This window comes from Melospiza melodia, chromosome Z (genome assembly GCF_035770615.1).
Source record: "Melospiza melodia melodia isolate bMelMel2 chromosome Z, bMelMel2.pri, whole genome shotgun sequence".
Classification (NCBI taxonomy): Eukaryota; Metazoa; Chordata; class Aves; order Passeriformes; family Passerellidae; genus Melospiza; species Melospiza melodia.
In genome coordinates, this window is record NC_086226.1 from 82,707,209 (window position 1) to 82,728,269 (window position 21,061).

The 21,061-nt window shown below is 44.5% G+C and overlaps 1 long non-coding RNA gene across 4 annotated transcripts; it reads left to right on the forward strand.

The window, feature by feature from the left end:
* Nucleotides 1-7,713: 7,713 nt before the first annotated feature.
* On the forward strand, nt 7,714-14,664 carry LOC134431715 (uncharacterized). 4 transcript variants are annotated; one of them, XR_010031062.1, is made up of 7 exons: nt 7,714-7,830; nt 11,217-11,281; nt 11,903-11,966; nt 12,657-12,732; nt 12,856-13,165; nt 13,506-13,623; nt 14,218-14,664. It is a non-coding gene; the product is annotated as an uncharacterized LOC134431715 (long non-coding RNA). The 4 variants fall into 4 exon arrangements; XR_010031061.1 differs by lacking the exon at nt 7,714-7,830 and adding an exon at nt 10,573-10,685; XR_010031064.1 differs by lacking the exon at nt 7,714-7,830 and adding an exon at nt 10,573-10,685 and having other exon boundaries at nt 14,284-14,664.
* Nucleotides 14,665-21,061: the final 6,397 nt, after the last annotated feature.

The window sequence follows — 21,061 nt, forward strand, 5'->3', positions numbered from 1 at the left end:
CAGGATATCTGGAGCTCATCAGTTATCCTGCAACAGTGTGACTCTTGTCCTAACTTTCTTTTCAGATTCAGATGGATTAAATCTGTGCCAGAGGGCCCATCCCGGGTGAGGGGATTGCCCCGAGCAGGTGAGGCCCCATTTGTCTCTGCAGCAGAAGTGTGTATGGTGACTGTGTTACAGCACTGTTCTTTGTCTTTCTTTTAGGAAGTCAATCTGGATACCAGCAGCCAAGGTGAGCAGCGGAGAAAAGTGGTTGTTATTGCTCAGCTCTCAAGCACAACAATTTTTCAGCAGATTCATCATGACACAAGAGGGATCTTCCCAGTGTCAAGGATGATGTTTGAGATTGAGGCTTCAGGTGAGTTGGGGATTGTGACTGGGAGAGGGAGGGTGATCAGGTATCCAGTTTGGGAGTTCTTGGGAGGGGTTTTGAAGGCAGCAGGGTGAGAAAGGGTGTTTATTTGTTTGAGGGCCCCCCCACACAAGGCTGTTCAGAAGCCTAGCAGAGGCATTGCCATGTCTTAGAGCACACAAGGTCATCCACTGTACTCACAGGAATGCCATTTAAGTTTGCCTTTCTCTACCCAGGTACCACTCCTAATGAAGGCCACAGCCTTGGAATCAGGATGAAGCTGGAGCCTGAGGGAGCCAGGCACACTCAGGAGAGGGCAAGTAGCTGACTTGCTGGGATTTGGCCCACATAACTCTGGACTCACACTTTGGTTTTGGTTTTCTTTATCGTAGCTGACCAGAGACTAACAGGTGATCATGGGGCCCTCCGAGGCAGACTCATTTCAGGTGCAACGTGGATCCACATCACCGATCATCCAAAAGATAAGTCGGGGGCCACGGCCTGGAGATGGGAGAGTAGCAGGTTCGGAATCCCTGGGACTGATTTAAAAATTGGCAGTGGGAAAAGCAATCTTCTGCAAGGGCCTCTTAGGACGGCTAAAGGGAGAGGCTCTGCTTTTGATGGCAGCTTTCAGGCGGGCAGTGCAGAACAGCTCTGGTCTGTGTCGTGTTGTTCAGTGTGCCGTGTTCCCTAGTGTGTCTTTGGGGTCCCTTTTGCCTTCCCACCTCAATCCCCTCACCACAAGCATGATGTGTCGTGTTTCATGTCGCCCTGTTTGTCACGTTCTGTGTCACGGGTGTGTGCACACATTTGTGCTGGAGCTGTTCTGCCCTGCCGCATGGCCTGCTGCCGTAGTAAAAATTCCCGAAGTAAAAATCTTGACGCAGAAATATTTAATCAAATATAAAAAAATATGAATAAAAAGATGTAAATAATATGAAAAACTACTCGCATCAGATCTAATATAGAATATAAATTTAGTTTTAAATTGACATTGGTAAAGATAAATGTGTAAGTAAGCAATATACATTAATTATACATTATAAATACAAATATGAATATAGAAATTGAACATTAGGATAAAACCTATTTAAATTTTGTTTAAAATAAAGGGTTGGGGTTTTTTTTAGTCATATTGTGTTAGAGTCAGGGTTTTTATTTTAAATAATATGAATGTAGATATTATTGTCATATATTTCTAAATATTGAGATATACAAACAAGATATAAATATATATAAACACAAAATACAAAGAAACACAAATAATACGAAGAGATGTAATGAAGAATACGAATAACAGTATACATAAGTATACATTTTAAATGTACATGTGAATATGAACCTGAAAAATAGAATTTTAAAAAATATTTAAATACACTTTAGAAAAAAGGGGTTCTTTTAGGCTTTAATTTGGATGGAGGTAAAGGTTTTATTTTAAATAATCCAAGTGTTACAGAAGTAAAAATAGTAACAGAAATACATACTTACTATGTAAAAATAATTATAAAAATATACAAATAAATTAAAGTTTTAGGGATATATGCAATATGGAATAGAAATGTATTTATAAAAAGAAATGTATAAATGGACAGTGTACATCAATATACATTGTAAATAGAAATGTGAATATTAATATGAAAAAATACTTAAAAAAAAACTTAAACCAAAAAGACATCAATTTATTTTTAAAATTTTTTTTTTTTTTTTTTTTTGTGTAGTGTTTTGTTTTGTCTTTTATCCTATTAGATTAGAGGCAGACGGGTTTTTTTCCCTCTTCCCGGTTGTTTTGGGGCATTTATTTCAGAGCAGTTTTCGGCGGGGGTCGCCCCTGTTCTTTTTTGCCACCTTCGCTGCCGCAGCCCCGAGGCGCGCTGCGCCCCCGGCTGGGGCGGGCGGCAGTGCTGCCGCCTTGTGGGCAGAGCGTGGTACTGCAGCCCTGCACCGAGAGGCCGCCAGCTTGGGAGTGGCGCGTGGCTGATGTCGCGGAGTTTTGGTTGACCTTCTCAAGATGGCGGCGAAAAGGGCGGGGAAGTGGAGGACCGGGTGGGTGTAACTGGACTGCCTGCATGGAATACTGGCGTCATTGCGGCCCCGACAGATTTTTCTGTGGCGTTTCATGTGTACTCAAGACATGCTGTGGGCTCAGGGGCGCCGCGGGCAAGCGTATTTTGGCGGGTTTGTTACAGGCATCTGGGTAAACACCTCGCTGTGCCGGGGTCCTCTCGCGTCCACTTTCCCGCCCTGAGGGAGCCGAGCCGGGCTGAATTGCTCCGAAGAGCCGAGTGTGGCCAGAAACAGCCTACTTGAACCGAAGAGCCGAGTGTGGCCGGAAACAGCCAACTTGAACTGAAGAGCCCAGTGCAGCCGAAAATAGCCGAGTTTACACCAAGAGCCGATGAAAGCCGACTGGAACCGATAGCCGACTGTAGCCGACTTGAGCTGCATTTAGACAACGTGCCGAATACGACCGAGTTTAGCCGAAGAGCTGAACTGAAACGAGTTTAGACCAAGAGCCGAACCAAGCCGAATTCAGCCGAGTTTAAACAGAACCGAATGACGCCGCAGCGCTCTGCATGCAGTGCGCCTGTGCAGCCGACAGGGGGCGATGTGCCTGCAGTGTGCCGGTGCACACGGCAGGGGGTGCTGTATAAAGTATAAAATATCAACTATCTATAAGAAGGAATAAAAGCTCTCTGTCAAGTGCAGCAGTAGAAAATTTCAGACTCCCAGGGAATGAATAGTTTTCTTTAAATCATTTTGTTTTCGAGTTTGTTTCACTCCCAGGTAGCCTGAAAGTTACTACTGCTGCTTTTTTATTCTAAAGCTAGAAAGGAAAACCAAGATTAGAAATGCAGAGAGAGAGAGAGAGAGAAAGAAAGAAAAGACAAAAAAAGACAAAAAAACCCAAAAACTAGAAGGGCAAGGAGAAACCTAGGAAAAAGAAAAAAACAAAAGAAAAAAAAACCAAAAAAAAAAACCCACAGAAAAAAAACTCGGGATGGGCGAGGAAACCCCCCACCCCCCCGAAAAATCCAAGATGGGCAAGAAAAGTCCCAGAAATACCACAGAAAAAAAAACAGGAAAAAAACAAAATAAAGACAAAACCAAAAATACCCATAAAACAACATCAAGGGCAAGGAAAAAACGCAGAAGAAAACCCCAAGATGGGCATGAAAATGCCCAGAAAAAAAAAAAAAAAAACAGAAAAATACATAAGAAAGGCAGAGGAAAAAAAAAACCACAGAAAAAAAACCAAGATGGGCAAGAAAAATCCCTGAAAACAGACCAGAGAAAAATCCCAAGATGGGTAAGAAAAAAAATCACAACAAAAAACCAAGATGGGGAAGAAAAAATCCAGAAAAGAAAAACCCAGGAAAAAAAAAAAAAAACTGAAAAAAAACCCCCAAGGGGGGCAAGGAAAAACCAGAAAAAACACCAAGATGGGCGAGAAAACTCCCAGGAAAAAAAACCAAGATGGACCAGAGAAAAACCTTAAAAAACCAAGGAAAAAAAAAAAAAAACAGGAAAAAAACCTGGGAAAAAACCCAAGGACGGGCAAGAACAATCCAGGAAAAAACTCAGAAAAAATCCCCCAAGATGGGCAAGAAAAAACCCAGAAAAAAACACAGAAAAAACGCCAAGATGGGCAAGAAAAAACTGTCGTAAAAGGGGCCGTAAAGCGCGACTGTCGTAAAGGGGGCCGTAAAGCGCGACTGTCGTAAAGGGGGCCGTAAAGCGCGACTGTCGTAAAGGGGGCCGTAAAGCGCGACTGTCGTAAAAGGGGCCGTAAAGCGCGACTGTCGTAAAAGGGGCCGTAAAGCGCGACTGTCGTAAAAGGGGCCGTAAAGCGCGACTGTCGTAAAAGGTGTCGTAAAGCGCGACTGTCGTAAATGGTGCCGTAAAGCGCGACTGTCGTAAAGACTGTCGTAAAGCGCGACTGTCGTAACTACTGTCGTAAAGCGCGACTGTCGTAAAGACTGTCGTAAAGCGCGACTGTCGTAAAAGGTGCCGTAAAGCGCGACTGTCGTAAAGACTGCCGTAAAGCGCGACTGTCGTAAAAGGTGCCGTAAAGCGCGACTGTCGTAAAAGGTGGCGTGAAGCAAGGCTGTCGTAAAAGGGGCCGTAAAGCGCGACTGTCTTAAAAGGGGCCGTAAAGCGCGACTGTCGTAAAAGGCGACGCCGCAGCGCTGTGCCTGCAGTGCGCCTGTGCAGACGGCAGGGATCGCTGTGCCTGCAGTGCGCCGGTGCACACGGCAGGGGGCGCTGTATAAAGTATAAAATATCAACTATCTATAAGAAGGAATAAAAGCTCTCTGTCAAGTGTAGCAGTAGAAAATTTCAGGCTCCTAGGGAATAAATCGTTTTCTTTAAATCATTTTCGTTTTGGAGTTTTTTTAATCCCAGGTAGCCTGAAAGTTACTTCTGCTGCTCTTTTATTCTAAAGCTAGAAAGGAAAACCAAGATTAGAAATGCAGGGAAAGAAAGAAAGAAAAAGAATAAAAGAAAATAAGGAAAGGAAATGAAAGGAAGAAAGAAGGAAGGACAGGAAGGGAGGAAGGAAGACAGACAAAAAACCCAAAAACCAGGAGGGCAAGGAGAAACCTAGGGGAAAAAAAAACAAAACAAAAAAGAAAAAGAAAAAGAAAAGAAAAAAAAAACAACAAAAAACAAACCCCCATAAAAAAAAAAACTCGAGATGGGTGAGAAACCCCCCCTCCCCGAAAAATCCAAGATGGGCAAGAAAATCCCAGAAATACCACAGAAAAAAAAAACAGGAAAAAAAACAAAATAAAGAAAAAAAAAAAAAAAAAACCAGAAAAAACCGTAAGAAAGGCAGAGAAAAAAAAAAAAAAACCCAGAAAAGAACCCAAGATGGGCAAGAAAAATCCCTGAAAACAGACCAGAGAAAAACCCCAAAATGGGCAAGAAATAAAATCAGAACAAAAAACCAAGATGGGGAAGAAAAAATCCAGAAAAGAAAAAAAAAAGGCCAAGAAAAACCCAGGAAAAAAAAAACAACAACAAAAAAAAACAAAAACCAAAAAACACCTGAAAAAAAAAAACCCCAAGGGGGGCAAGGAAAAACCAAAAAAAAAACCCAACAAGATGAGCAAGAAGAAACAAAGAAAAAACCCCAAGAAATGCCAGAAAAAAATCAAGGAAAAAGGGAGTAAAAGCCCCAAGAAACAAGGCAAGAAAGAGAGGCAATAAAGGCCACAAAAACTCAAGACAAAAAAAAACAAAAACAAGACATGCCAGAAAAAGGTACGAAAATGGTTCTGCCAGGTGCGATCAAGGTGAGCGGGTTCAGTTTCAGGTCCAGGAGATGAACAAGTGTCAGATTAGCTTGGGGCACTGCTGTGCAATGCAGCCGTGACAGGATTTATGTTTAAATATAGTTTAAATAAATTGGGGATTGTTTGGCTTTTGTTGGGGTATGGGCTGGAGATTTCATAAAAAATATAAAGCTAGAAATCCAAATATATCATATATATATGTCGATATCAATAAATATTTAATACATATAAATATAAGTAAAAGAAATCTATTGTGTCAAAAGAATATATCTATTATTATATAAAAAGGTATTCTCTCCAATATATATAATATCTATAAATATAACAAATGAAAATTACAAATATAGATGTGAATAGAATTATGACAAACAAAATTATTTTTAAACTTTTAAATGTGTTTTAAATAAAGGGGTGTCTTAGCTTTTTATTTTGTTAGAGGCAGGGTTTTATTTTAAATAATGTAAGTACTATGGAAATGTAAATTGACACACAGAAATATATAATAAATATATAGAGATATAAAAATATAATACCAAACTATGAATAGAAATAGAAATCTATGTAAATAACATGAAGAGATGCAATATATAATTTTTATTATACAGTAATATAAATTCTAAATATACATGCGACTATAAATATGAAAAATATATGATGGGGCCTCAGATCAGCACCAGGTGTGTGTGAGGATGATGGGGGCTCGGAGCAGCCCAGGTGTGACTGTGAGGGTGATGGGGGCTCAGATCAGCACCAGGTGTGAGTGTGAGGATGATGAGGGGCCGGGACGAGGCTGTTTTAGGGGGAGGCTTTGCCTCAGCTCCCTTTTGCATGGAACTGCTGAGTGGAGGGGTTTGTGGGCCGCTCCCGGCGCTGTCTCATGGAAGGACTGCGAGAGCTTCCCACAGGGTCGGGGGGACACCTGGATCCGCGCTTGGGTACGTGGAGCATTGCTTAAAGGAGGCACCGAGGGACGAATCTTTGTGCTGGGGAGCAGCAGCCGAACAGGTGAGCCCGTGTGGGTTTGGAGCGGGGAATTTTCTCCTTCCCCTTTGCAATTTCATCTTGCCAGTCCCTCCCCGGATCCCCAGGAACAAAAGTGGAGCTTATGAGGACAAAAGGGATTAAGGAGAAGGAAACAGCTGTTCTTCTTTTATTGTCTGCGTTTGACCTGAGGGGATCCCTCTTGACTTGTGGTTTTAAGGGTGTTGATTGCAGGAAAAGCTGCCTTTTCCAGGCTGTTAGGGGTATCCCGGGGGTGACAGGGAATCCCTGCGTTCTATTCTAAGGGGAATGGGAAAAGTATTCTTGTGGCATTATGGGTTTGATTTGAAGGCAGCCCACCCCATTTTCATCACCCTCGGGTTTAAATGGAGGGGGCAGCCCTGGTGTCCCTCCTTTTCAAGGGTTTGAATGGAGGTCGAAATCGCCCTTTCCCATCAGTCGAAGGCTTTCATTTGGGGAGCGCCCCTTCTTTTCTGCTCTCCTAGGGGGTGAAATTGGAGGGGAGAACACATTTCTTTGCCCTTGTTGAAGTGAGGTGCGTCCCGTCTGCGGTTTCGGGGTTGGCTTGCGGGAAGCCGCAGCTCTGGCAGCATTTGCAGGGCTGCAATGGGGCTGTCCCGCTGCATTGGAGGGCGCTCCCCGTGCCCGTGGCCCGGCCCGGAACGTTCCCACTCGGGAGCGCTGCTGGCACGGCCCGGGCAGCTGCCGGGGCGCACGGGGGATTCGGCGCGGCCGGGCCGGCCGAGGGCGGCAGTGGCGGAGCCGTGCGGAGCCGAGCGGAGCCGGGCCGGGCCGGCCAAGGGCGGCAGAGGCAGCGCGGGCGCTGCTGCGCCGGCCCGGGCAGTGCCGGCCGCTCCGTCCGCTCCGGGCGCGGGGCTCGGGCGCCACCGGTAGCCCCGGGCCCGGTGCCGGCCCCGCCGGGCAGGGGCAGCGGGCGGGGCTCCCCGGGACGGCGCCGGCCCAGCGTGCCGGAGCAGCCGCCGCAGGAGCCGCTTTCCTGCTGGGAGCCGCGCTCCGTCCGGGGCCGGCAGCGAGCGCGGGGTTCGGCCCTCCAAGTTCGGCGGTGCCGTGGCTCGGAGGCGCTTTGGAGGCGTTGATGGCATCGCTGGGTTCGGTTTGCAGCGGGTGTCCGCTAAGGGATACGGTGTTCTTCCTGAGTGGGCACGGTTCTCGGTGCCGGTAGGGATGATAATGGTTTGTTTTGGATTGGGTTTTGTAGTCGGATTTTATTTTTTTTTTTCCGGGTATTATGTTTAGAAGGGCGCGCAATGGTTTTTACGGGTCGTAGCGCGAAGCAGCGGTTCGGATTTTAATTCTGTTGCGGTGGCTTTTATTAGCGTGAGTGTGTAGTGTTTGTTTTGGGGGGCTTGAGGTAGCGTCCTGTCGTTCATAGCAGCGGGTTTTTAATCTTTATAATTGCATGTGTGTTTATCGTCTTCCAGGGCTTTTATTTGTTTGGTTTATTTGATTGTAGTTTATGTTTTATGGTTACGGGTAATTTGGGGGACATTGTTTATGGTTACGTTTGTCTTTAGTCTTTGTGTTTGTTTCTAGGTGGTATTTTTATTTTGATAGCTTGAGGCACTATGGGTTTATTCAGTTGGGAATAATTTTTTGGTTGCAGATTTAAGTTTATCTGGTTTTTGGTATTATTCTTGTTGTTGGTTTCTTTATTTTCTTGTTGTTGTTGTTGTTGTCTTTTAATGTATTTGAGTATTGTTTATCAGGGTTTTTTTTGGGAACATGGGTATTTATATGGTGGGTTTTTAAAGTATTTATTTATTTGGGTAGTTAATTTCTTAGTTTTTAGTGGTTGAGATGTTTTTCCATTTTGTTAATTAGTTCAGGTTTTAAAGTTATTTTTACAGAGGATTGTTTATTCCTTGAGTTAGTGTAGAGGTAGAATTTTGTTGGGTTTTTTTTTAGTAACGTCGTTCAGGGTGAGTGGCACTGGCTTGAGTTTAGTAGATTGGTTTGACTTTTTTTTAGTACTTTTTGTAATTTGCTGTGTGTGTTTCTATAGGATTTTCTTTTATTTTGGTTCCATTTTTCTGTCCTGATGAGAATTGTTATTGAAAAGAGTGTTCTTTGTTTTTTCGCTGACACTTGTTTGGCTGTTGGAGGTATCTTGATGTTTTTGGAAGACATTGGTGGGAATTTGATGCTGTTTGTTTCGTCATTTCATTTAGGAATTGGATTTTAAATATGCAATTATGACTCTAACTATATTGAAACAAAAGAAATAGATGTGTAGCAATGGGAATGAGCCAATTTTATTTTTATATATTCGGTCAATTTTTAAAATTTAACATGTAACATAAGTCATTATATGTTACAATAAGTTATTCTAATTTTAATAGAGTATTGTGTATGTTTTTAGATATATGAATAGAGAATATAAATGTAAATACAACCCAAACAAAAATACAAATATATAAATGTATTGCAACTATATGCAGACAGATAAAAAATTAATATTAAATTGTAAATGTAAAATAACATAAATTGATACAATATATAATACAAGTAATACTGCATATATTTTATGAAAAATATTATAGGAAATGGATATAAAATAGATATAAATACGGATGTGATATATCTATCTATCTATCTATATCTATCATTTGTTGTATATTATGATAAATATAAATATAAAAAAACATTTAGGTAGTTTAAAATAATGGATGGTTTTGTTTTTTCTTTGCCAAAGCAGGGGTTTTCGTGTAAAAATTACAAATACAAATAATATAAAGGTAGAAATATAAGTATAGAAATATATCATAAACACATTAAAGATTTATATAAAAATTAGAAATATAAGGAAAAATAAGTTGTAGCAGTAGATGTGGTAAATAATTTAAAAAATAATTCCCGTATATTTTTTGAATAAGGTGCATATTATATATAGTTATTAATATAATACATCAATATAAACGATAAATATATATAAAATATCAACTATCTATAAGAAGGAATAAAAGCTCTATGTCACGTGCAGCAGTAGAAAATTTCAGGCTCCCATAAATAGTTTTCTTTAAATCATTTTCGTTTTGGAGTTTTTTTTTTTACTCTCGGGTAGCCTGAAAGTTTCTACTGCTGCTTTTTTATTCTAAAGGTGGAAAGGTAAACCAAGATCAGAAATACAAGAAAGGGAAGGGAAGGGAAGGGAAGGAAAGGAAAGGAAAGGAAAAAGGAAAAGGGAAGGGAAGTGGTGAAAAACAGAGTGAAAAAAGTAAAAAGAGTTGGAGGGAAAAAGAGAGGGCATTGGGGAGGAGCGGTGCTGCCTCAGGTCCTTCCCCGCCCTGGGGCGAAGGACCCGTTTGATGCCCAGAAGAGACTGCAGCTCCCAGTGGCGGGGGACGGAGCCGTGGCTGTCAGCCCGAGACTCCAACTCCCGGCAGGCCATGCTGCCGGCGCGGCGTGTGACGCAACGGCTGACGCGGCACATGAGTGGCTGGTGTGCCAGGCGGCCGCGTGGGGCTGTGCGCGGGCAGCTGCCGGCGCCTCTCCCGCGCGGGACAGCGATGCTGGAGGGGCGCAGCCTCCGTCTGGCCGCCCGCACGGAGCTGAGCAGCGCGGAAGGAGCATCCGCCCGGTTCCTTGGCCTCCCTCAGTGGTGCCGGGGGCGGGGGCGCTGCCGCCCGCCGATGGCGGAGGGTGAGGCGGTGCTTTGCTGCCGCGGGCCGGGAGCTGCGGGAGCCGCCCTGGGCGAGCGGCACCGGGCGCTGCCGCGGTCCCGGTGGGCTGGCTGCCCTCAGGCTGGCGGAGGCGCCGGAGGAGCCCCCGAGCTGCAGCCGTCTCCCTCGGGCTGCTGCCGGTGCTGCGGGCGGAGGCGGCTCCGCCGTGTGTTGGGCGCTGCGAGCAGGGAGCGCTGCGGTATCGCCGGCATGACGGGGCTGCTGCCTGCGTTAGTGCTCGTGGCTCTTGGTGCCGTGACAGCGGATGGAGCGGCGCTGGGCGGTAAAGCCAGAGATGGCCGGGAGAATGCCCAGCGCAGGGAGCGGGCGGGCTGTATGCTTCGGATGGCACAGGTGCGAGCTGCAAAGCCACCCCCCCTTCCGCCCCTGCCCTCCCGAGCCCCAGGGAAAATGCTTTCCAGCATTGTCGAGCTTCTGAAAGACAAAACTTGTGATTTGACACTTGCATCCAGAAAAGGTTTCTGTCTAGATTAGCCTAAATGCCTAAATTGTTCTTGGTTACATCCCATGACCGGTTTCAGGCAGCGACTTTATAATGCTTTTAGGATTTTCTTGTACAATGGTGAGAAAACAGGCAGGTCTGATAGTGGTTTCACTTTTTTTTCTACTTCACGTTCCATAAGATTCTTTTATGCAAGCACTTGTTTTAAAATTCTACTGTAAGCGTTTATGGTTCACTTTTTTTTTCTTTGCAGCACCCGTGACTTTTTTTTCCCTCTAAATCGGGAGTAAATATAGCTGAGTAAAATTACCTTGATTTTCTTCCTTCTTTTTTAACTGAATTGTTTTTATTAAAAATCCTATTTGAATATGTAGAAAAGGTGGGGATGTCTTGTAATATATCGTAGCTTTTCTTGTTTACAGGATACTCAGAAAATATGTCTCCCTTAGAGTCCCACAGAAACGTTCTCAGTGCGATCTCTATCAAGGTATGTATTTACAAGTAAGTGGTCTCTTTAGATATTTGCCTGTGAATTACCTTTTCCTGTAATTCAGAGCTTGCGTTCTGTGGGTTTTATGATAAAGCTGTAAAACATGTCAAAATGGTTTTGCAAGTCTTAATCGTTGAAGGCAGCAATAAGTGGATTTAGAGCCTGTTCTTGAGCAGACAAAGGGAAAAAGTGTGACTTTGATGCTGAACTTGTCATTTTTCATTTGACTTGTGTTGCATTATTTAAGAATAGAGAGAACTAGAAAAAGAGAGAAATCGAATTGGTTCTTGAGCACTCCTCAAATGCTCACCATGATCCAGTGTAGAGCCTAAGGGAAGGGCGATGGAACAGAGCTCTGTGCTTTAGAAGGAAATAAATTTAAAGCTGATCTCCGCACAGAGTCTCACTAACTTCTGTGGTTTTAAAATACAAGATAAGTTTAGGAAGTGTTGGAAGTTAGTGTTTTGGGAAAGAAATGGCAGTTCCACAGAACATTCCATTGAACAGAGGCTCTGGGAACGATTCATGTTGTAAGTGCTGTCACTGCAGTCAGTTGGTGGTTCAGCCTTGAAACGTGCACTTGGCCTTCTATAAAGCACTGTTTTGTTTGCCTTTCAGTGCTATGAGTCTTGATCAATTGGAGAAGAGCCCAAGAGAAATTTTTCATCCCTTGATATAAAAGGTAGGAAGTGACTTTTTTTGGTTTGGTTCTTTTTCTTTATTATTTTCTGGAAATAAAAGTAATTAAGTATAGGTACTACTGGTTTGTTTCTTCCAGTAGCAGGTGATAATAATAGTAGTAGTACTAGTAAAAATCATAATAGAAATAATAGCAATAGTAATGTAATACTACTTAAACTGTCTTTATCCATTGGACTGGCCATTTCAAATCAAAACTTCTAAACACAAATCAAACCATCATCCTTGTAGAATCTTTCACAGCAGTGGGCTAAAGATCCTGGTTTTGTTGACAGGATTTATTGGTTCTGGAAGAACAAGAGGGAAGTACAAGCCTAACTACTTCTAGCTCACAGACCCGTCCAGTGAACCCAGCTTTGTGTTTTGGTGGGCTTGTGATGACTTTGAAATCAATTGCTCATTCCAGTAAAAAAAATTCATGTTTTTTTGAACGTGACAGCAGAAATAACTTTAGGCACCAACTGAATAATAATAGATCACCAGTTTAAGTTAAAAATTCATGCTATACTATCAAAATTTAAAGGTAAATTATTATGTATTAGGTGATGGTATAAAGTGTATGTTCTAATGTGTAATGCAAAGATACATACATACCTGAAAGTCCTTAGAGGAAACAAATTTTTATGTCTGCTGTTTGATTGTTTACCATACGATATTTGGTTTTATTTCCCAGGGATCGGTGAATTTTAACTTTGGAGTCCCCTATGCTAAGGATGCTCAGCTTACAGGTGATGAAATGTTCAGTAATGGTGAGTTTTTCACCTTCTCTTTAATTGCTATGCTGATCTGAATAAGAAAAAAAAAAAAAACAAAAGCAACAGAAAAAAAAGGATGGTTTATTATTTTTTACGCTGTTATGTTTGTTTCCTCAGTATTTGCTGCAGCTCTGCTTACCCAAGCTTTGGGTTCCTTCTGTCCCACTGGGAGTTGCCCAATTTGGTTGCATCTGGTGAAATTCACCCTGAGACCTTACAGAACCAGCTCCAACTACGTGAGAGCCATTTGCAGTTCTCTCCAGATGCCTGGAGAATGGGTGACGTTTCTGAGGATCCGGCGAGCGTGCTTCTATCAAAACTCAGTCTGTGAAATTCCTGGGGAAAACCCTTCTGTGTCCTGAAGGGTTCAAACTCTGGTGAGGATCCAGTTATCAGGTGCTCACCTGGATGGTTCCAGCTCCCAAAGGTAACACTTGTACTCTTGCCCTGTAGTTTACATCTATTGTATTTTTGTTATTTTGCAAGATTTTTTGTCTTTGCAAAATATTGTGCATTTCACTCTTTGGAACCTCTCAGATGGTTCTTTGGTGCAGCACCACCCCAGGGGACACTTGGGTGCTGTCCTGAAGGGGTTGGTGGCTAGAATTGTAAATCCTGGAGAGTTTGTAAGTCTTCTGTCCCCAGGGAGGTGTCATGCTTTGTTTACTTTTGTTCTGTTGGTTAGGCGCTGCTTCTCGTTGCAAGTATGAATTTCAAACTGCCCTGTTCTTATTTTAACTGTTTTCCTGGTTCTCTCCGCCCGGCAGGGAAAGACTCTCGTATCCTTGTCGTCGGGCTCGGTGCTGTCCAAGAAGATACGGGGACTAAAAAAATCATAAGAAGCAAAATACGACTGCAGGGAAAAGAAGCTGGAGAGAACAGAAGGTGATATTGTTATCCTTACCCTGTATTAGTAACATCCGCTGTGCTTTGATGCTGGCAGCTGCCAGGGGCTTGTTAGCTCTTTGTAGGCAGGTGTAGGTGTTCACTTGTAGTTTTTTTCTCTGGACAAGTCAATTCAAACTTTGCTAAGCTTATATTTGCAAATTACTCTCTAGCACAGTCCAGCATGACATTTTTGAATGTTGTAAAAATACCATGTTACTTGGAAATTGCTAATGAAGAGAAGCTTTAGGGGAAGATAAGATTTCAGGGTTGGAAGTTGTGAGAAGAATTTTGTGGGGATGTTAGACTGAAGTAAAGCACACTTGAAGCTGGACTGGCACGCTGGCAGGTCCCCTATTAAACAGTAGTGCTGAGATTAGCCTGGGGGTTGCCCGTTGTTTCTGTAGAAATCAATGTTTCCTGGTCTTCAGAGGGAAGCTGCTTTGAAAAGCTGGAAGGTGCAGCATGCTGACAATCCCCGTGCTTTGGATTAAAAGTAGATTTCAGAAGGGTCCTAAGCTTTTGTCTTCTCCTAGAAGTCGATGTAATCCTATCGAGGAGTTTTTAATTCTGTGTTGCCATGTCATCCATCAGAGCCCTGTTGTACTAATCTTCATACAAGTACAAAACAACAAATCAGACCCTGTCCCAAGCACTTAGAGGCCAGAACACGATTTCCTCGGGCTGCCATTTGTGTGCCATCGGTACTCACCGTGGAAGGGAGCTGGGGATTGTTGCAGCTGTTGGGAACAAACCGCTTCTCGTCACACAGAAATGGAATTGGGATGACGCCTCGGCCAGCCCCTCTCTGCCATCGTCTCCTGAATCTGCAGCAGAGCAGTTCCAGTCCATCCGGGCACGTGTAATCCAGTTCCTGATGATCTGAGCACACGGGGCAGCGCTCAGCTGCTGTGGGGGGCTCACGGAAGGCAGAGTGTGCATTGTCATCTTCCTGAACCTACAGACAAATCAAAGTGAGAAGCCACAGCGTGGAAATCAGTCACATATATGCTAAATAAAACTTGCAGATTTTTTTAAGAATTGTTGTTGCTTGTTCTTTGTTGTGCTTCAGTGCTTAGAAAACCTCCCTTTAAAATCAGTTAAATTCATCAGTTGAACCTTTGTTTGCAGACCTTCACTGAGCAGAATTCATTGCTGACTCAGTGCACGCTGTGCTGGCCTCTCGGGAGTGTGAGGAGCTCATGTGTGCTACTTTTTGCTTTAGGACGCTCTAAGGTATTTATTCCTTTTGGGATACATGATAAGAATTCCCAAGAGAGGTAGTTATAAAGTATGACATTGGGAAAAAACCTCTGTGGTTGGAATGTTGTTGCTGTCAAAAGTTAATTTTTTCTTAGCCAGTAGTTAGCTTTTTGCTTTATTTTTGTGGTATCAGTATTTTATTGTTTAAAAAATTGCTTCAAAATAACTTCAGTGGCTGGCCATCAGTACCTTGTTCAGATTTGCCTATTTGCTTGTAGCTAAAATGTTCACGTCTTGTTTATCATTCTATTTAAGAAACTGCTGCCCAGCCAACTAATAACTGAATATCTATCTGTCTGGGACATGGGGAGAGGATTTAGGTAATATCTTTGTTTCCAGAAAAGAGTTGTACTGTAGTTTCTAAATAGAGGAGAAGAGGGTGAAGACTCGGGGCTCTGATGCCGTTGGGGCACCCCAAGGTCCCCAGGAGAGGGAGCCCCACTGGGGTGCAGGAGCAGGTGTGTTCTCATGTAATATAGAATAAATTATAAATATAAATATGAAAATTATAAACATGAAAATATTTTTAAAATCGTTACATAAAACAGGCTTTTTTTATTTGTCAATAGGCAGGGTTTTGATTATAAAAATTATAAATACAAATAATATGAAGGTACAAATGTAAGTATAGGAATATATCATAAATAAATACAGATATATATATATAAAAAGTTTAAAAACAAGAAAAAATTAGTTGTAGCAGTAGAAATGATACATAAATAATAATTTAAATCCATTTCTAGAATTTGATGTATATTATATGTAATTAATAATACACTGCATCAAAAGAAACTATAACTATAAATGTGCGTATAATTATACTAAGTATAAAAATATTTCAATATCGTTTGAAAGAAGGTGGTTTTTTGTAATTATTTGGCTAGAGATGGGGGTTTTATTTTGAATAAAAGAAGTATTATAGAAATATAAATCTAAATATAGAAATATACAGTCAATATAGAAAGATATTTATAAAAACACGAACGAACGACGCCGCCTTCGGCCGAATGGAACGAGCTCAGCCGAACCAAGGCGGGACCGGCCGAACCTGACGGCCTCGAGCGAACCGAGGCCAAGCTTGCGAGGCTGCCTGAACCGAGCCGAGCTCAGCCGAACCGAGCCCGCTGCTCTCGTGCGCGCTAATTAGCGCGAGTGCGGTCACAGCCCAATGAGCTCCTGTGCCACGGCGCGCTCCCGATCGTGTCCGTGCGATGGCCGGGCCGCCCGCGGGACGCGGCAGCAGGAGAGCCCCGAGCCGGGCGAGTTTAACGTGAGGCGCCGCCGCTTGCCCGCCCTCAGGGAGCCGAGCGGAGTCGCGTCGAGCGCACTGAGTGGCTCTGAGTTCGGCCGAAGCGAGGCGAGCCGAGCCGCGCCGAACGTACAGAGCGGCTCCGAGTTCGGCCGAAGCGAGGCGAGCCGAGCTGCGCCGAGTGCGCTGAGCGGCTCCGAGTTCTGCCGAAGCGAGCCGAGCCGCGCCGAGCGCAGAGAGCGGCTCCGAGTTCGGCCGAATCGAGCCGAGCCGCGCCGAAGAGGCGAGTACAGCCGAATGCAGCCGACAATAGCCGAGTTTAGCCGAGCAGCTGTGAGCCTTGAGGTGAGCGTGCATCATTGCCGGCTTGGGATTGAGTGAAATGCACTAAGGAAACCAGCTTTGGGGAGGGAGGCAGGGAAATCCTCTCTTAACGTTTACCAATTCTTCCGTCAAACTCATCACGGCAGGACAGCGTGAAGACTGAAAGTGTAAGAAGATGTGGAGGGAAACAGAGAATCTGACAGGAGCATCAAATGCACAAGTGCACGAATTTTGCTTTTTGCTTGGATGTAAATTCAGAAGTTTTAAGGAATTTGGGAAGAAGAAGGGACATTTCAGAAGAAGAAGTTGTTGTTGTTACAGTCCTGGCAAAATCTTTTGTTCTAGCTAATAAAAGAAGTTAGTTTAAAAAACAACAACAAAAAAAAAAGTGTTTTTTTTTTCTTCACTGTTATATTCATTGGTGGTATATGGTGTGTTGCTTTATTTCTTGGTGTTATTAACTCTGTGTAAATTGTTTTTTGAGTGAAGCTAACTTTGGATGGGTTGTTTTGTATTTGAGGTAGGATTAATTTCAATAGGTTTCTTTCATAGACTTCTGATAGGTATTACTGGGATTTTGGTTTTGTTTACTGTATGCATAAACATAGAGATTTGGTAGGGCCAGCTGGGCTGCTGGAGTTTTGGGTGTGAATTTATTAGATGGCTTTTGTTAAACACAGAATAATTATATAAGGTAACAGCAAATTACTCAATTACCCAATTTATCCAGCTATGTAACCTTACCACAAAGTTTTATATCTTGCCAGTTTTCTCTTCTTCTGCTCCAAGTAGTTGTTGCAAAAAAGAAAGTACTGCTATTTTTCTGAAGAACTTGCTTCTATAACAAGCCCTTTACTCCCCTTGAATCTGAGTCAGAGCTAAACAGCTGCAGCTGCTCTGAGGGCTTGGTGGGATTAGCCCCCTCCCTTTTCCTGGGTGGCATGGGAACGAGAGGCAGGCACCATCAGGGGTATATTAACCCCAGCCGTGGCTGAGGGGCTTCATTCCCTCTCTGGGATGTGTTGGGGTAAGAGCTCTCCTCCCACTTCAGCGAAGAGGCTCTTTCAGCTCGTCTCAGCTTGTTTTCAGCAGGTGTTTCTGGCCATCTAAAGCACAGAGGCTTGGAAGATTCTGTGAAGAAAACAGCATAGAACACAGGGAATATTTAGGTTTGTGATTTTGGGTTTTGTGTCTAGGGGTGGTAAGGTGCCTTTGTAATTTTTGGTTTTGCTCTGGTTTTTTTTGGGTTTTGTTTTTTTTTTTTTTTTTTTTTTTTTTTTTTTTTTTTTTTTAATTGATGAGTGAGACTCCCTGAAATACCAAGCTGTGTCAAGCACAACAAATTTTCAGCAGATTCATAATGTCTTAAGAGGGATCTGCCCAGTGTCCAAGATGATGTTTGAGACTGAGGCTTCTGATGAGTTGAGGATTGTGATGGGGATAGGGAGGGTGAGCAGGTGTCCAGTTAGGAGTTATTGTGGATGGAGGGAGGTTTGCAGGCAGCAGGGTGAGAAAGGGTGTTTATTTGTTTATTTGAGGGCCCCCCCACACAAGGCTGTTCAGAAGCCTAGCAGAGGCATTCCCATGTCTTACAGCACACAAGGTCATCCACTGCACTCACAGCAATGCCATTTAACTTTGCCTTTCTCTTACCCAGGTGCCACCCCTAATGAAGGCCACAGCCTTGGAATCAGGATGAAGCTGGAGCCTGAGGGAGCCAGGCACACTCAGGAAAGGGCAAGTAGCTGCCTTGCAGAGATTTGGCCCGCATAACTCTGGACTCACACTTTGGTTTCGGTTTACTTTATTGTAGCTGAACAAGAGGCTCATAGGCGCTCTTGAGGCCCTCTGAGGCAGACTCATTTCAGGTGCAACATGGATCCACATCACCGATCATCCAAAAGATAAGTCGGGGGCCATGGCCTGGAGATGAGTGAATAGTGGGTTGGGAGTTCTTGGGGCAGATTTAAAAATGAGCAGAGGGAAAGGCAATCTTGTCCAAGGGCCTCTTAGGACAGCTAAAGGGAGAGGCTCTACTTTTGATGGCAGCTTTCAGGCGGGCAGTGCAGAACAGCTCCGGTGTGCGTCGTGTTGTCCGGTGTGCCGTGTTCCCTAGTGTGTCTTTGGGGTCCCTTTTGCCTTCTTCCCTCGAGGCCCTCACCACAAGCATGATGTGTCGTGTTTCATGTCCCCCTGTTTGTCACGTTCTGTGTCACAGGTGTCTGCGGGTATTTGTGCTGGAGCTGTTCTGCCCTGCTGCATGGCGTGCTTCAGTAGGACAAACCATGGGGAGTTGGAATTTGTAATGTGGGATGTACTTGGCCTCTAGATGCTCTTCCTAGATTGACATAAGGTGTTTGCTGCTTTTGAGTTATCCTGGTGGTGTTTGACATATGTTCTAACTTTCTTTCAGGTGCAGATGCATTACAGGTGTGGCAGAGTGTCAGGGTTAGGAGGTGCCGGGCCTTCTTAGGAGCGCGGTGAGTAGCAGAGTGGTGGGGTTTTGGCCGATGCGGTGCCAAGGTCAGGCACTGATGTTTGGTTCTCTTTAATGTAGCTGTCTGAGAGACACCAGCCCGGTGCCAGCAGGACCTTCCCAGCTGACGAGGTGGCCTTTCTATGCACCTGAGACAGACTGGCATCCCCAGATGTCTGAGAGATAAGTAGAGGGCTGTGACCCACAGAGGGGATGAAGGCATGGTGCTGGTTTGGGAATTACTGGGAGGGGTTTTTGAGTCCAATTTGGAGGTGGGGGGTGTTCATGAAGTGGCCCCTTAGGCCCCATAAAAGCCACGTCTCACTTTTGATCCCAGTGCTGAGGAGCGCAGGGCAGAGCAGTCCCGGTGTGTCTCATGTCACTTGTCTGTTGTGCATTTTGTGGTTTTTGTGTATGCCATGTCTTTTACCTTAGGGGGGCCTGTCAGAAACCCTGGCATCCTTGTTAGCATCTGTGATCACTGCATTCCCTGGCCTGGCACCCAGGCCACAGAACTTTTGACTGGGGAGCTCAGACAGGCATCAGACTCTCTTCTCTCTTTGCAAGCATCCAGTCAGGTGTCTTGTCAGGTCTTCTTCTGAGCTGTACAGACAGCTATGCCCCACCTGGATCCATTGTGGTGGATTAGGACTTGTAAGAATGTGAGGGTAGGCAGAGGATTCTGACCATAGGATTCCTAGGCATCGATCTTTGCTGTTCTTGGAATAAATCCTTCAGTTAGCATCTTCTTCCTCCAGGGTTCTCGGAGCCTCATCAGCTGACCGTCAGTTTGAACTCAGTCATCTCCTTTTGCATTCTCTCAGTCCTTGCAGCCATTTTCCTTGCCAAGAGATTTGTGTTCCTGTTGTGTCCTCGTTGTCTGTCCTCTCCTGTCCTGCCTGTCCTGTGTCACAGGTGTCAGCACACGTATGTGCCGGAGCTGCTCTGCCCTGCCGCATAGCCTGGTGCGATAGGAGAGGGCCCGGGGACTTGGAATGTGTAATGTGGGGTGTAGTTGGACTCTAGATGGGATTTGTAGATGGACACAGGATATCTGGAGCTCCTCAGTTATCCTGCAACAGTTTGACTCTTGTCCTACCTTTTTTTTCAGATTGAGATGGATTAAATCTGTGCCAGAGGGCCCCATCCCGGGTGAGGGGATTGCCCCGAGCAGGTGAGGCCCCATTTGTCTCTGCAGCAGAAGTGTGTATGGTGACTGTGTTACAGCATTGTTCTTTGTCTTTCTTTTTAGGAAGTCAACCTGGATACCAGCAGCCAAGGTGAGCAGTGGAGAGAAGTGGTTCTTATTGCTCAGCTCTCAAGCACAACAATTTTTCAGCAGATGGATCATGTCGCAAGAGAGATCTGCCCAGTGTCAAGGATGATGTTTGAGATTGAGGCTTGAGGTGAGTTGAGGGTTGTGACTGGGAGAGAGAGGGTGATCAGGTATCCAGTTAGGAGTTCTTGGGAGGGGGTTTGCAGGCAGCAGGGTGAGAAAGGGTGTTTATTTGTTTATTTGAGGGCCCCCCCACACAAGGCTGTTCAGAAGCCTAGCAGAGGCATTCCCATGTCTTGCAGCACACAAGGTCATCCACTGCACTCACAGCAATGCCATTTAACTTTGCCTTTCTCTTACTCAGGTACCACGCCTAATGAAGGCCACAGCCTTGGAATCAGGATGAAGCTGGAGCCTGAGGGAGCCAGGCACACTCAGGAAAGGGCAAGTAGCTGCCTTGCAGGGATTTGGCCCGCATAACTCTGGACTCACACTTTGGTTTCGGTTTACTTTATTGTAGCTGAACAAGAGGCTCATAGGCGCTCATGAGGCCCTCGGAGGCAGACTCATTTCAGGTGCAACGTGGATCCACGTCACCCATCATCCAAAAGATAAGTCGGGGGCCATGGCCTGGAGATGAGTGAATAGTGGGTTGGGAGTTCTTGGGGCAGATTTAAAAATGAGCAGAGGGAAAGGCAATCTTGTCCAAGGGCCTCTTAGGACAGCTAAAGGGAGAGGCTCTATTTTGATGGCAGCTTTCAGGCGGGCAGTGCAGAACAGCTCCGGTGTGCGTCGTGTTGTCCGGTGTGCCGTGTTCCCTAGTGTGTCTTTGGGGTCCCTTTTGCCTTCT